The following is a 12,697-nucleotide window of genomic DNA, read 5'->3' on the forward strand; positions in this document are numbered from 1 at the left end:
GCCCGTATACCACACAAAAGTTGTCATGCAACAGTCCCTTGTAAACTTAATGTCTTGAACTCAAAACACAATTTCATAGAGAGAAATGGCTCCAAAGTGTTGGAATCTCAGAACTTGAACTTGTGGCATCAGAATGTTTCCAGCTGCAAGAAACAGAAAGCCCAGCTCTACATAGGGCTCAGATACAGGATATAACTTCTTAAGGCTTGAGGGAATTATCCTAATTGTTGCTTGCTGTCGTTGGTCGCCGTCTAGTTGATTCTGACTTAATGACGGCCCTATGTGTGTAGTGTAGAACTGTGCTCCATAGGGTTTTCAAGGCTGTGACCTTTCTGAAACAGATCACCAGGCTTGTCTTCTGAGGCACTTCTGGATGGGTTCGAGCCACCAACCTTTCAGTCAGTAGTCCAGCGCTCAGCAGAAAGCCCAACTCTAAACCTCCACCAACTTATACAACTAGGGGTTTGATTGGCTGGTGTGACGGGAGCCGAACATTCCGAGGGTGCAGGCTGGAAGCAGCTGGACAATGCATTCAAGGATCTCAGGCCTCTATGCATGCCTGAGTCAGCATTTTCCTGAGCTGCTCACAGGGATCCTTCTGTTTGGCATCTCTTTTTTGTCCAGCAGGAGACAAGTCTCAATGTCCAGTCAAGAATCCAGAGACTCATCCTGATTGGTCACATGCCTATAGCTGGGGGAATGGAGTGTGCTGATTGGTTCCAGCCAATTGGTGCTCTTGGATTTGAAAGGAGCTCCACAGCTTCCCTTCATGCACACACGCGTGCAGCAGGAACACACGCGGGCTTCGTGGGAGAGGGGTAGATCCTTGGAAGGCAATCTAGGGGTTATTAGGAAGGGAAGAGAGGAATGGGTGCTACTTAGGCAACCAAGAGGTGTCCCCAGCACCTGTGTTCAAACTTTGACCCTGCCGAGCAGGTCAGTTCACCTCCCTGAGCCTCAGTTTCCTCACCTGTGAAATCGGGACACTCATGTTTACATCACAGGGTGGTGTGAGGATTCAGCAAGACAGAATATAAAGCACCAGCCTAGACTAGTGGGAGGAAAACATGACTGTCATCAAGTCCCACCCTTTCATTTCCTGAGGTGCCCAGGTTAGCCCCCATTTCTCCCATGTAGGAGCAGCAGCCCACCCTATGAGAAACATTGCCATGGTGGACATTTTTTTTTGCTGTGGATGAGACGAGAGTATGCTTGTCCCATAGGGGCCAGCCAAGGCATTCGGAGGACAAGGAGGGCCTGAACTACACCCTGCCTTGGAATTCATCTCAGCAGCACCAGGCACGTCCTTATGTTCACCCTGACACATCCCAGACTCACTGGAGTTCCTGGCGAGGTACTTCCCTCTCCGGGTCTCAGTGTTTCCCTTTGCAAAAGGGGCCAACAGTGTAGCCAAGAGCACAGACTCTGGAGCTAGAGAGCCAGAGTTCATATCTCAGCTATACAACTTCAGGCGAGCTAATGAACCTCTCTGTGCCTCAACCCTTCCACCAATATAACAGGGAGAAGAATAATTCCTACCTCTCAAGGTTGTTACTAAAATTCAAATAAGTCAAATATTTATAAAGCATTTTATCAATGGCTAGTACAACGTAAACGCTATTTGAGTTGGTTAAATAAAAACTGGAGCATCATTTCCCAAACTCAGTCAATCTTAGAGCACTTTGAGGAATTTTGCTAAATGTGCAGACCACTAGTTCTAAAGCTTTTTTTTTTTTTTTTTAACTGGCTCACTGAACTAAATGTATCTTGAAAGGAAATGTTGCATCACCCCCCTAAATGGAAAACTGGAATCACCTCCCACAAACAGAAGGTTGTCATAAAAATGAGCATAACTAGTGCTTACCATGTGCCAGGTGCCCTTCTAAGTACATACTACCATTAACTCGTTCATCCTCTTAACAACCCTTTGAGGTGGGTACAATTATATCTCAATTATATAGATGGGAAAACTGAGGCAGGGAGCTCTTAAGTAACCTGCCAAGCTCACAGCTGGAAAGCAACAGGGCTATAATGTGAAACCAGGCATCCAAGAGATAGATAGATAGCAAGAAAAGAAGAAAGAAAACAATGTTATATTCGCTATCTAAATATTGTTGCCTTCTGCAGACTCCTCACCTGAGGCTGTTCTCTGTTATAAAGGGAGTGTTAAAAAGGCATTAAATTTCATAGTAGCACCAACCTGAGACTTTCTCCTTGAAGTAACCAGAGGATGAAAGAAAACCAGGAAAATAATGGATTTCCCCCTGTGCTTTACTGTTATTTAAGGCCAAGTTCATGTAAAATTATCTCCCCCAGTGCCAGTTATGTGCAGCCCATGTGTTGGGAAATACTGAAGCAGAAGAAGCCCCCAGTGACATCACCATCCCAGCATCCTCAGCTCTGTACGTTGTCCAACATGACTGGAGGCAGCATCAAAGACAGGGACTTTGAACGAAGTTAAAATGAGTAAACAATAATGGGCAAAAACCTAAAATTAACTACAAATAGAAGCAAATGAATTTAACTGTATGTTGTTGTTAGGTGCTGTCAAGTCGGTTCTGACTCATAGCAACCCTATGTACAACAGAACAAAATGTTGCCCAGTCCTGTGCCATCCTCACAAGCGTTGCTATGTTTGAGCCCGTTGTTGTTAATCCATCTCTTTGAGGGTTTTCCTCTTTTTCGCTGACCTTCTACTTTACCAAGCATGGTGTCCTTCTCCAGGGACTGGTCCTTCCTGATAACATGTCCAAAATAGGTGAGCATTCTTGTTGTACTTCTTTCAAGACAGATTTGTTCGTTCTTCTGGAAGTCCATGGTATATTCAACATTCTTTGCTGATACCATAATTCAAAGGCATCAATTCTTCTTCCCCCAGAGGAGCTCTGGCGGCGCAGTGGTTAAGTGCTCAGTGCAAACTAATACATACATAGTTTGAGGCCACTGGCCGCTCCTTGGGAGAAGGATGTGGCAGTCTGCTTCCATGAAGATTGCACCCTTGGAAACTCTATTGAGCAGTTCTACTCTGTCCTATAGTGTTGCCGTGAGTCGGAATTGACTTGACAGCAACAGATTAACTAAATGTCTAGCAAACTGATATTATAACCACAGAGAGAGGGAAAAAGAACAAACGCGAGAATTTCTTAACACAGGCTGAGAGTATGTCATCCTCAGTCTACAGGTAATAGGACTGGAAAGAGATCTTGAACTTCATTTAATAACTTTGTTGTTGCTTGGCAATTATGAAACTGTTTTGTGGTTGTCATAGCACTGAATAAATGAGCAAATATATTAATGTTGTTGGAAGTCAGGGTTCTCATCAAAAAAAGGATGATATAAATATGGAAGGGAAGGTGAGAAAGGGGGATGATGCTGGACTGGGATTTGAGGTAAAAGTGTGAACTCATAATTTAAGTGTTTTTGTACATAAATGTTAAATATAATTTCTGGCTCTGTCTGTTGAAAGGACCCAGGATCAATGACATCCCAATAGCAATAAGCCCATCTAGCCACCAGATCTTGGTTTCTAAATACCATTCCCCAGTAAAACGAAACAGGAAGACTTAGAGAAATAGCTGATTCCAAGACTGAAGCAGGAAAAATACAAGATGAGCCTAGAATATCAAGTTTTAGTGCAAAATAAGGAAATGACCAAAGAATGATTGGGGACACATCAAAAGGACACAGGGGCCAGCTCAAAGAGATTCTGTTGGCCAGATACGGAACAGTTTGTACATTGACTCACAGGGAACAATTTAGCATTGAATAATGGTGTTAATGAATTATATGAATAAAAACGAATCCACAAATTCATTCTAGTAATATAAAATAAAGAAAAAGAAAGGAAAGAAGGAGGGAGGGAAGGAAGAACAGGGAAGGGGGAGGAAGAGAGCTCTTCTGTACAGACCAATAGTAACTAATAAACGAAGGAGGAATAATGGGTTTATAAAATTGTCATGGGAAAACTGCCATAGTAAAAATGAATTTATTTAGCATTACTGTCTGCTGGAGAAGCATCAGGTCATAATCATCAAGGAATGATGGCCTTAGAAAATCATTTGGCCCCGTAAGGGTAAAAATTGATTTGGTAAGAACCAGCAGCGGGAGGAGGTTTGTTCGGGTGGGCAGGATATATTCATGGTCTCAAAGCATTGACTTCCATACGAATTACTAGTCCCCAAAGGGAAAACGAGGCACCTTTCTAACTGAGAGATCTGGCAGATGCCACCTTAACCAAGAGATCAAATGGGACCAGCGGATGTCACGTGCCTCCTGATATGAAGGACTGAGGACACAGCATCGCTGCAGTGGGGCCTGGGCCAAAAATGCAGAACCTGCATCTAATCATGAGGAAACAACCAGACAAACCCAAACTAAGGACATTCTACAAAACAATGGGACTGTATTTGGCAGAAATGTCAAGGTCACGAAAGATAAAGAAGGCTGAGGAACTAACTGTTCTAGACTAAAGCATTGAAAAGGGATCGTAACAATGGAATCTAATGCTTGATCCTGGGTTGGATTCTGGATGGAAAGAAAGAAAGGCTAGAAAGGATATTACTGGGAACAACTGGCAGCATTTGAATATAAATGGCATATGATAGGATTATGTCAATATTGTAGTTAACAAATTTGTATTGTGATTATACAGGGAGTGCTGAAGTATTTGGGGTAAAGGGTCATGAAGTCTACAACTTACTCCCAAATGGTTAAGCAAAATAATAACAAGTTTTTATATATATATATAAACATGTAGAGATGAGCACAGAGTCAAAATATTAACCACTAATCAATTTAATTCAGGGTTTCTCAACCTTGGCACTCTTGACATTTTGGGCCAGATAATTCTTTGTGAAGGCGGCTGTCCTGTACATTGTTTAGCAGCATCCCTGGCCTCTACCCACTAGATGCCAGCAGCACCCCCCAGCTGTAACAACCAAAAACGTCTCCAGGTATTGCCAAATGTCCCCTGGGGGGCAAAAATCACCCCTGGTTGAGAAGCATTGAGCTAGGTGAACTATAAACAGTTGTTCATTGACTCATTCATTCTTGTAACTTTTCAAGGGATTTGAAATTTTTCAAAATAAAGTTTTAATAATTAAATATCCATACACAAAAGGAAGAGAGCCACGGGTAGATGGAAGATGCTTGCCTCTCTGGCAGTGTTTTTCCGGTTCTTGGCCCCTGCTGCCTGGGAGCTCCTGAAGGACAGGAACGCTGCCATATCCCTCTCCCACGCCCGGCAGAACGCCCGGCCACAGCGCTGTGTCAAGGCGGGGCAAATTCACAAGACCATCGTCTGCAACTGGGCATCGATTAATTGGCCACTAGATCGGGTGTGTGTGTCACCGTGGATGGGGCCAGAGCCAAGGGTCAGCTGAGGTGAGGAAGAAAACAGAGGCACAGACCCAAAGCGCAGAGGGTAGGAGGACAGGGTAAGGTACCAGCAGAGATCCAGGAGAGGGGCTCAGAGCCAAGGCTGGGCAGGGACCAGAGTGTGGCCTGGAGCTCCCAGGGGTCCAGTGTGGGAGGTGGGGGCTTTGATGGGGCCAGGCAGAGGGGACCATCTGGAGCAAGCAGTGGGAAGATGAAATAGATGCAGCTGGGGGCATAGTGGTTAAGTGCTATGGCTGCTAACCAAAAGGTCAGCAGTTCGAATCTACCAGGCATTCCTTGGAAACCCTATGGGGCAGTTCTACTCTGTCCTATAGGGTCGCTATGAGTCAGAATTTACTGGACGGCAATGGGTTTGTTTGTTGTTGTTTTCGTTTAGTATATTGATTGGGATCCGAGGATCTCGAGGGGACAGAATGGCCGTGTCTGAAATGGGGGAAGTCCTGGCTGCAGCCCTCTGCTGTTGTCATTCCAAACTAGACTGATGAACCTTCTAGAAGGAAACAATTGGGGAAAAAAGGAAGAGGAGGGGATGGTGGAATCTATGGGACCACAGCCTCTGCTCAAATCCGGCTCTTAACTGTTCTGTGCCTGAGAGCAGACAGAGGGCTTGAATTCAACCTTGCCTGAAACAACTGTGGCGGTGCCCAGAGCCCTGAAGATGGGGCTACTGAAGCCCTGAGCAGACAAACAGCCCTGCCTGACCTGACTCTCAGTACTTCTCTGACCTCCTCTCCTACCACTGTTGTCCTTGCTCATCCCACTGCAGCTACTCTGGTCTTCTTGCTGCTCCTCAGACTGGCCCATCAACCTCAGGGCCTTTGCACTTGCTGTTCCCTCTGTCTGGAATACTTTGCCCCTCATCCTCTCAGCTTCCTCCCTCACTGCATTCAGATCTCTGCTCAAATATCACCCTCTCAGGGAGGTTGTACCTGACCACCACTCCCACCATCCCCTGCCCCAGCCATTCTACCCTGGCTTATTTTTTTTGAAGCATTTATCACTCCCTGAAATGGTGTTTTTATTTGCTCACTTGTTAATTCTCTCTCTCTCGCTAGAATGTAAACTTTGTAAAGGTGGAGACTTTGTCTTGCTCACAATTATATCCCCAGCATGAGAACAGTGCCTGACATATACTTGGTGCACAGGACAGGGCAGCATTTCACTCCGATGCACATGGGGTCGCCATGAGTAGGAGCCAACTCGATGGCAACCACCAACATCAACCAACCAACCAGCTGCTGTTGAGTCAACATATGTATCAGAGTAGAACTGTGCTCCATAGAGCTTTCGATGACTGATTTTTCCAAAATGGATCACCAGGCCTTTCTTTCAAGGCATCTCTGGGCAGACTTGAACTGCCAACCTTTCAGTTAGCAGTGAGTGTGTTAACAATGTGTACTACCCAGGGGCTCCCAAACAACAGCATAGGATGTCATTAAGTGGTGATTAGAACTCTGTGGAAAAATTAAGCAAGGAGGGGGATAGGGAAGGCCTGGGGGTCAGAGGCTGCCCTTTAAATCTTAAGATCAGAGAAGGCTTCACTCCAGCCAAGACCTGATGAAGGTTAGAAAACAAGCAGACAACAACTTGGGGAAGAAGGTACCAGGCAGAGGGAAGAGCAAGGGCAAAGCATCCAGCAAGTTTATTTGAGGCCTGTGTGGCCCGAGTAGAGCGAGCAAGGGAGGAGTGGTAGGAAGTGAGGTGTGAGGAGGTGGGAAGGTAGGGTGGGCCTGAGGGCCACGGTAAGGATTTCAGTTTTCACTTTTATTGAGCCAGAGACCAAAAGCAGATGCTGATCCCCTGGCTACTAACAGGGAGCCAGTGCGGAAGCCAAAAGAACAAAGTGCCTCCTACAATATGCCCAGTGAGAGATGATGGTGGCCTTGAGCAGAGGGATAGATCTGGAGAGAGAAAGATGTACACCCTCTCCTCACTCATCTACGTGGTTAAGTTCCAAATACCAGGTCATTATGCAAAAATGGAGGATGACCACCTCAGATCACACAATGGGGAATGACTACATCATTGCATTACTGCCAAATTACATCATTACATAACTGCCAAACCACTGAGAATCATGGCCCAGCCAAGCTGACACATAACCTTAACTATCAGAGTCTCGCCTCACACCCTGGCATCCGTTACTGCCAGACATACTTCGTTAACGTGCCAGATGGTCAGATAGTAGATTTTTTACTATTGTTTTAAATGCGAAATGTTGGTTAACAAGACGGTGGATAAGTGAGGAGAGGGTGTACTTGGATTCTGGATACATTTGAAGGCAGACCCAGCTGGATCTCCCGGTAGACTACATGTGGGTGGGAGAGACAGAGAAAAGTCAGTCAATCCTTGTACAGATAAGGCACAGAGAATCAAGTAACCTGCCCAAAGTCACACAGGTGGTCACTGGCCGAGCTGGAATTTGAACATTTTGAGCCCAACCCCACTGCTCTACTGTGGCACACAGCGAATGTTGTTGAACTCTGGAAGAAGAACTTGAGAGAGAGAGAGGGGCAGAGAAAGAGTCAGCCCCCGGACTTGAAACTGAACTGCTTCCAGGGCTGGAGTGGAAAGAGTGAGCTTTGGAGGACACTGACCTAGGCTTTAAAGCACTCCAGTCCCTGACTATGTGCTCAGATACCTCCCTGGGTCTCACTTTCCCATACATGAAATACAGAAAGGAAGGATAACTGCCGCCATTTGTTGAGCAGACCCTGGGCCTGGTCCACATTATGTCATCTAATCCCTCCAACAACCCTGTGAGGTGGGTGTTAGTATCCTTATTTTACCAGTAAGGAACCTGGTGGTCAGGCAGGCCCACAGCTAAGAATCAGCCGTACTGGGATTTGAATGGGAATCTGAACAGACACTAGGGCCTGGGTACTTAACAACTATTTTGTCCCAAGCTATTAGGACAGAGGACTGGGAGCAGCACATAGTAGGGCTACACCCAGTGCAAGTTCCTTCTCTCCCTCCCCACTTGCCTGTACCCATGATTAAGCTAGGGAGACTTCCAGCACTCATTTTCTGGGTTCCCAGGTAGGCTCGTGTGTGTCGATGGGAAGCTACCTCGCTGCCCCTATAGTTTCACTTGGATGCACCAGCTATGTCAGGCTGTGTGAGAGCCGGCCTGGCCTCCTGCAGGGTCGGGGGACTGGGACAGCACCTGAGGATGCCTGCACAGAGGCAACTTCCTCACCCCCATCCTGCTCCAGGCACTGTCGCCATGGAGAAGCACCAACAGGCCTCCTCAATATTTGGGCAACACTAGCTGGAAGGGCTCCTCCTCATTCTGGAGCCCAGGCTCAGACACGTCGGGGTGTGGGCTGGAGGCAGGATCCGGGGAATTCTGGGGCTCAGCCTGACACCTCAGAGAAGAGCAGAGCCGGTAACCAAAGCTGGGCCTCTGGCGCCCAGTATGCATCATCTCAGCTCTTCCTCGTCTCAGCTCTTACCAAAGAACAACTGTAATCCCATTTTGCAGATGGAGAAAGCAAAGCTCAGAGAGACAAAGTTGCTTGGCTGAGATCAAACAATCAAGAAGTGGTAGAACCAGGATTTCAATGCCAAAGTCCATGTTCTTCCCATCTGCCCCGGCACCGGGCTGGGCATTCTGGCTCACAATCCCTGGTCCACAATTCTAAAACCCTGAAAACCAAAAGGTTTTTCATAAGTTTGGCCCCAAAATTCATTGAGCAAGTCCCAGCACCACCACTGACTAGCTGTAAGGCTCTGGGCAAGTAATTTTGTCTTTCTGAGCCCTCAGGGTTTTCATCATCACTACAAGATAGGGAAGACTGGAAGAGATCCATATTTATGCCTATTCCAAAGAAAGGTGATCCAACTGAATGCAGAAATTATTGAACAATATCATTAATATCACACACAAATAAAATTTTGCTGAAGATCATTCAAAAGTGGTTGCAGCAGTATATCGACAGGGAACTGCCAGAAACTCAAGCCGGATTCAGAAGAGGACGTGGAACCAGGAATATCATTGCTGATGTCAGATGAATCCTGGCTGAAAGCAGACAATACCAGAAAGATGTTTACCTGTGTTTTATTGACTATGCAAAGGCATTTAACTGTGTGGATTGTAAAAATTATAGATAACATTGCGAAGAATGGGAATTCCAGAACACCTAATTGTGCTCATGAGGAACCTGTACATGATCAAGGGGGTCGTTCAAACAGAACAAGGGGATACTGCGTGATATAGTCAGGAAAGGTGTGCATCAGGGTTGTATCCCTTCACCCTACTTATTCAAGCTGTATGCTGAGCAAATAATCTGAGAAGCTGGACTATATGAAGAAGAATGGGGCATCAGGATTGGAGGAAGCCTTGCTAACAACCTGTGATATGCAAATGACACAAAGTTGCTTGCTTAAAAGTGCAGAGGACTTGAAGCACTTACTGATGAAGATCAAGGACCTCTGCCTTCGGTATGGATTACACCTCAACATAAAGAAAACAAAGGTCCTCACAACTGGACCAATAACCGACATCATGACAAATGGAGAAAAGATTGAAGTTGTCAAGGATTTCATTCTACTTGGATCCACAATCCACACCCATGAAAGCAGCAGTCAAGAAATCAAAAGATGCATTGCATTGGGCAAATCTGCTGCAGAGGACCTTTTTAAAGTGTTAAAAAGCAAAGATGTCACCTTGAAGACTAAAGTGGGACTGACCCAAGTCATGGTTTTTCAATCGCCTCATACGCATGCAAAAGCTGGACAATGAATAAGGAAGACTGAAAAACTGATGCCTTTGAATTGTGGTGCTGGCAAAGTATACTGAATATACCATGGACTGCCAAAAGTACCACACTGCCAAAAGTACCAAAGAATCTGTCTTGAAAGAAGTACAGCCAGAATGCTTCTTAGAAACCAGGATGGCGAGACTCTGTCTTACATACTTTGGACATGTCAGGAGGGACCAGTCTCTGGAGAAGGACAGCATGCTTGGTAAAGTAGAGGGTCAGCAAAAAAGAAGACCCTCAAACGAGATGGACTGACACAGTGGCTGCAACAATGGGCTCAAGCATAACAACGATTGTGAGGATGGCACAGGACTGGGCAGTATTTTATTCTGTTGTACATGGAGTCACTATGAATCAGAACCCACTCGATGGCACCTAACAACAACAACAACAACATAAGATGGGGAAGGCGACCACAGCTTCCTCCTGCTGCCCTGGGAACTAGATGACTGTAGCTCAGTGGTCTGTGTTTAACAAGCCTCCAGGACAATTTCTGATGCATTCTCACATTTGGGAGCCACTCTTCTAAGGCACTGACACAACCATGACACTCCCTGCTCTGAACCCCTCAATGGCTTCCCACTGCATTCCATATAAAGGCCAAGAGCCTTAACATGACCTGAACTGATGGGAAGCTAGGGGTAGTCTTTATTTTTCCACTTAACTTTTTTTTACATAGTCATAGGGCCCTGGTGGTACAGTGGTTAAAAGCTCAGCTGCTAACCAAAAGGTCAGCAATTCAAATCCACCAGCCCCTCGAGGGAAATCCTACAAGGCAATTCTACTCTGTCCTACAGGGTCACTATGTTGTTGTTGTTAGGTGCCGTCAAGTCGGTTCCGACTCATAGCGACCCTGTGCACAACAGAAGAAAACACTGCCCGGTCCTGCGCCACCCTTACAATCGTCGTTACGCTTGAGCTCATTGTTGCAGCCACTGTGTCAATCCACCTTGTTGAGGGTCTTCCTCTTTTCCGCTGACCCTGTACTCTGCCAAGCATGATGTCCTTCTCCAGGGACTCATCCCTCCTGACAACATGTCCAAAGTATGTAAGACGCAGTCTCTCCATCCTTGCTTCTAAGGAGCATTCTGGCCGCACTTCTTCCAAGACAGATCTGTTCGTTCTTTTGGCAGTCCATGGTATAGTCAACATTCTTTGCCAACACCACAATTCAAAGGCGTCAACTCTTCTTCGGTCTTCCTTATTCATTGTCCAGCTTTCACATGCATATGATGCGATTGAAAATACCATGGCTTGGGTCAGGCACACCTTAGTCTTCAGGGTGACATCTTTGCTCTTCAACACTTTGAAGAGGTCCTTTGCAGCAGATTCACCCAATGCAATGCGTCTTTTGATTTCTGGACTGCTGCTTCCATGGATGTTGATTGTGGATCCAAGTAAAATGAAATCCTTGACAACTTCAGTCTTTTCTCCATTTATCATGATGTTGCTCATTGGTCCAGTTGTGAGGATTTTAGTTTTCTTTATGTTGAGGTGCAATCCATACTGAAGGCTGTGGTCTTTGATCTTCATTAGTAAGTGCTTCAAGTCCTCTTCACTTTCAGCAAGCAAGGCTGTGTCATCTGCATAACGCAGGTTGTTAATGAGTCTTCCTCCAATCCTGATGCCCCATTCTCCTTCATATAGTCCAGCTTCTCAGATTATTTGTTCAGCATAGAGATTAAATAGGTATGGTGAAAGAATACAACCCTGACGCACACCTTTCCTGACTTTAAACCAATCAGTATCCCCTTGTTCTGTCCGAATAACTGCCTCTTGTTCTATGTAAAGGTTTCTCATGAGCACAATTAAGTGTTCTGGAATTCCCATTCTTCGCAGTGTTATCCATAGTTTGTTATGATCCACACAGTTGAATGCCTTTGCATAGTCAATAAAACACAGGTAAACATCCTTCTGGTATTCTCTGCTTTCAGCCAGGATCCATCTGACATCAGCAATGATATCCCTGGTTCCACATCCTCTTCTGAAACCTGCCTGAATTTCTGGCAGCTCCCTGTTGGTATACTGCTGCAGCCGTTCTTGAATTTTGCTTGCTTATGATATTAACAATATTGTTCTATAATTTCCACATTCGGTTGGATCACCTTTCTTGGGAATAGGCATAAATATGGATCTCTTCCAGTCAGTTGGCCAGGAAGCTGTCTTCCATATTTCTTGGCATAGACGAGTGAGCACCTCCAGCATTGCGTCTGTTTGTTGAAACATCTCAATTGATATTCCATCAATTCCTGGAGCCTTGTTTTTCACCAATGCCTTCAGAGCAGCTTGGACTTCTTCCTTCAGTACCATCGGTTCCTGATCATATGCCACCTCTTGAAATGGCTGAATATCGACTAATTCTTTTTGGTATAATGACTCTGTGTATTCCTTCCATCTTCTTTTGATGCTTCCTGCATCATTTAATATTTTCCCCATGAAATCCTTCACTATTGCAACTCGAGGCTTGAATTTTTTCTTCAGTTCTTTCAGCTTGAGAAATGCCAAGCGTGTTCTTCCCTTTTGGTTTTCCATCTCCA

Source organism: Elephas maximus, chromosome 2 (assembly GCF_024166365.1).
Source record: "Elephas maximus indicus isolate mEleMax1 chromosome 2, mEleMax1 primary haplotype, whole genome shotgun sequence".
NCBI classification, from domain to species: Eukaryota; Metazoa; Chordata; class Mammalia; order Proboscidea; family Elephantidae; genus Elephas; species Elephas maximus.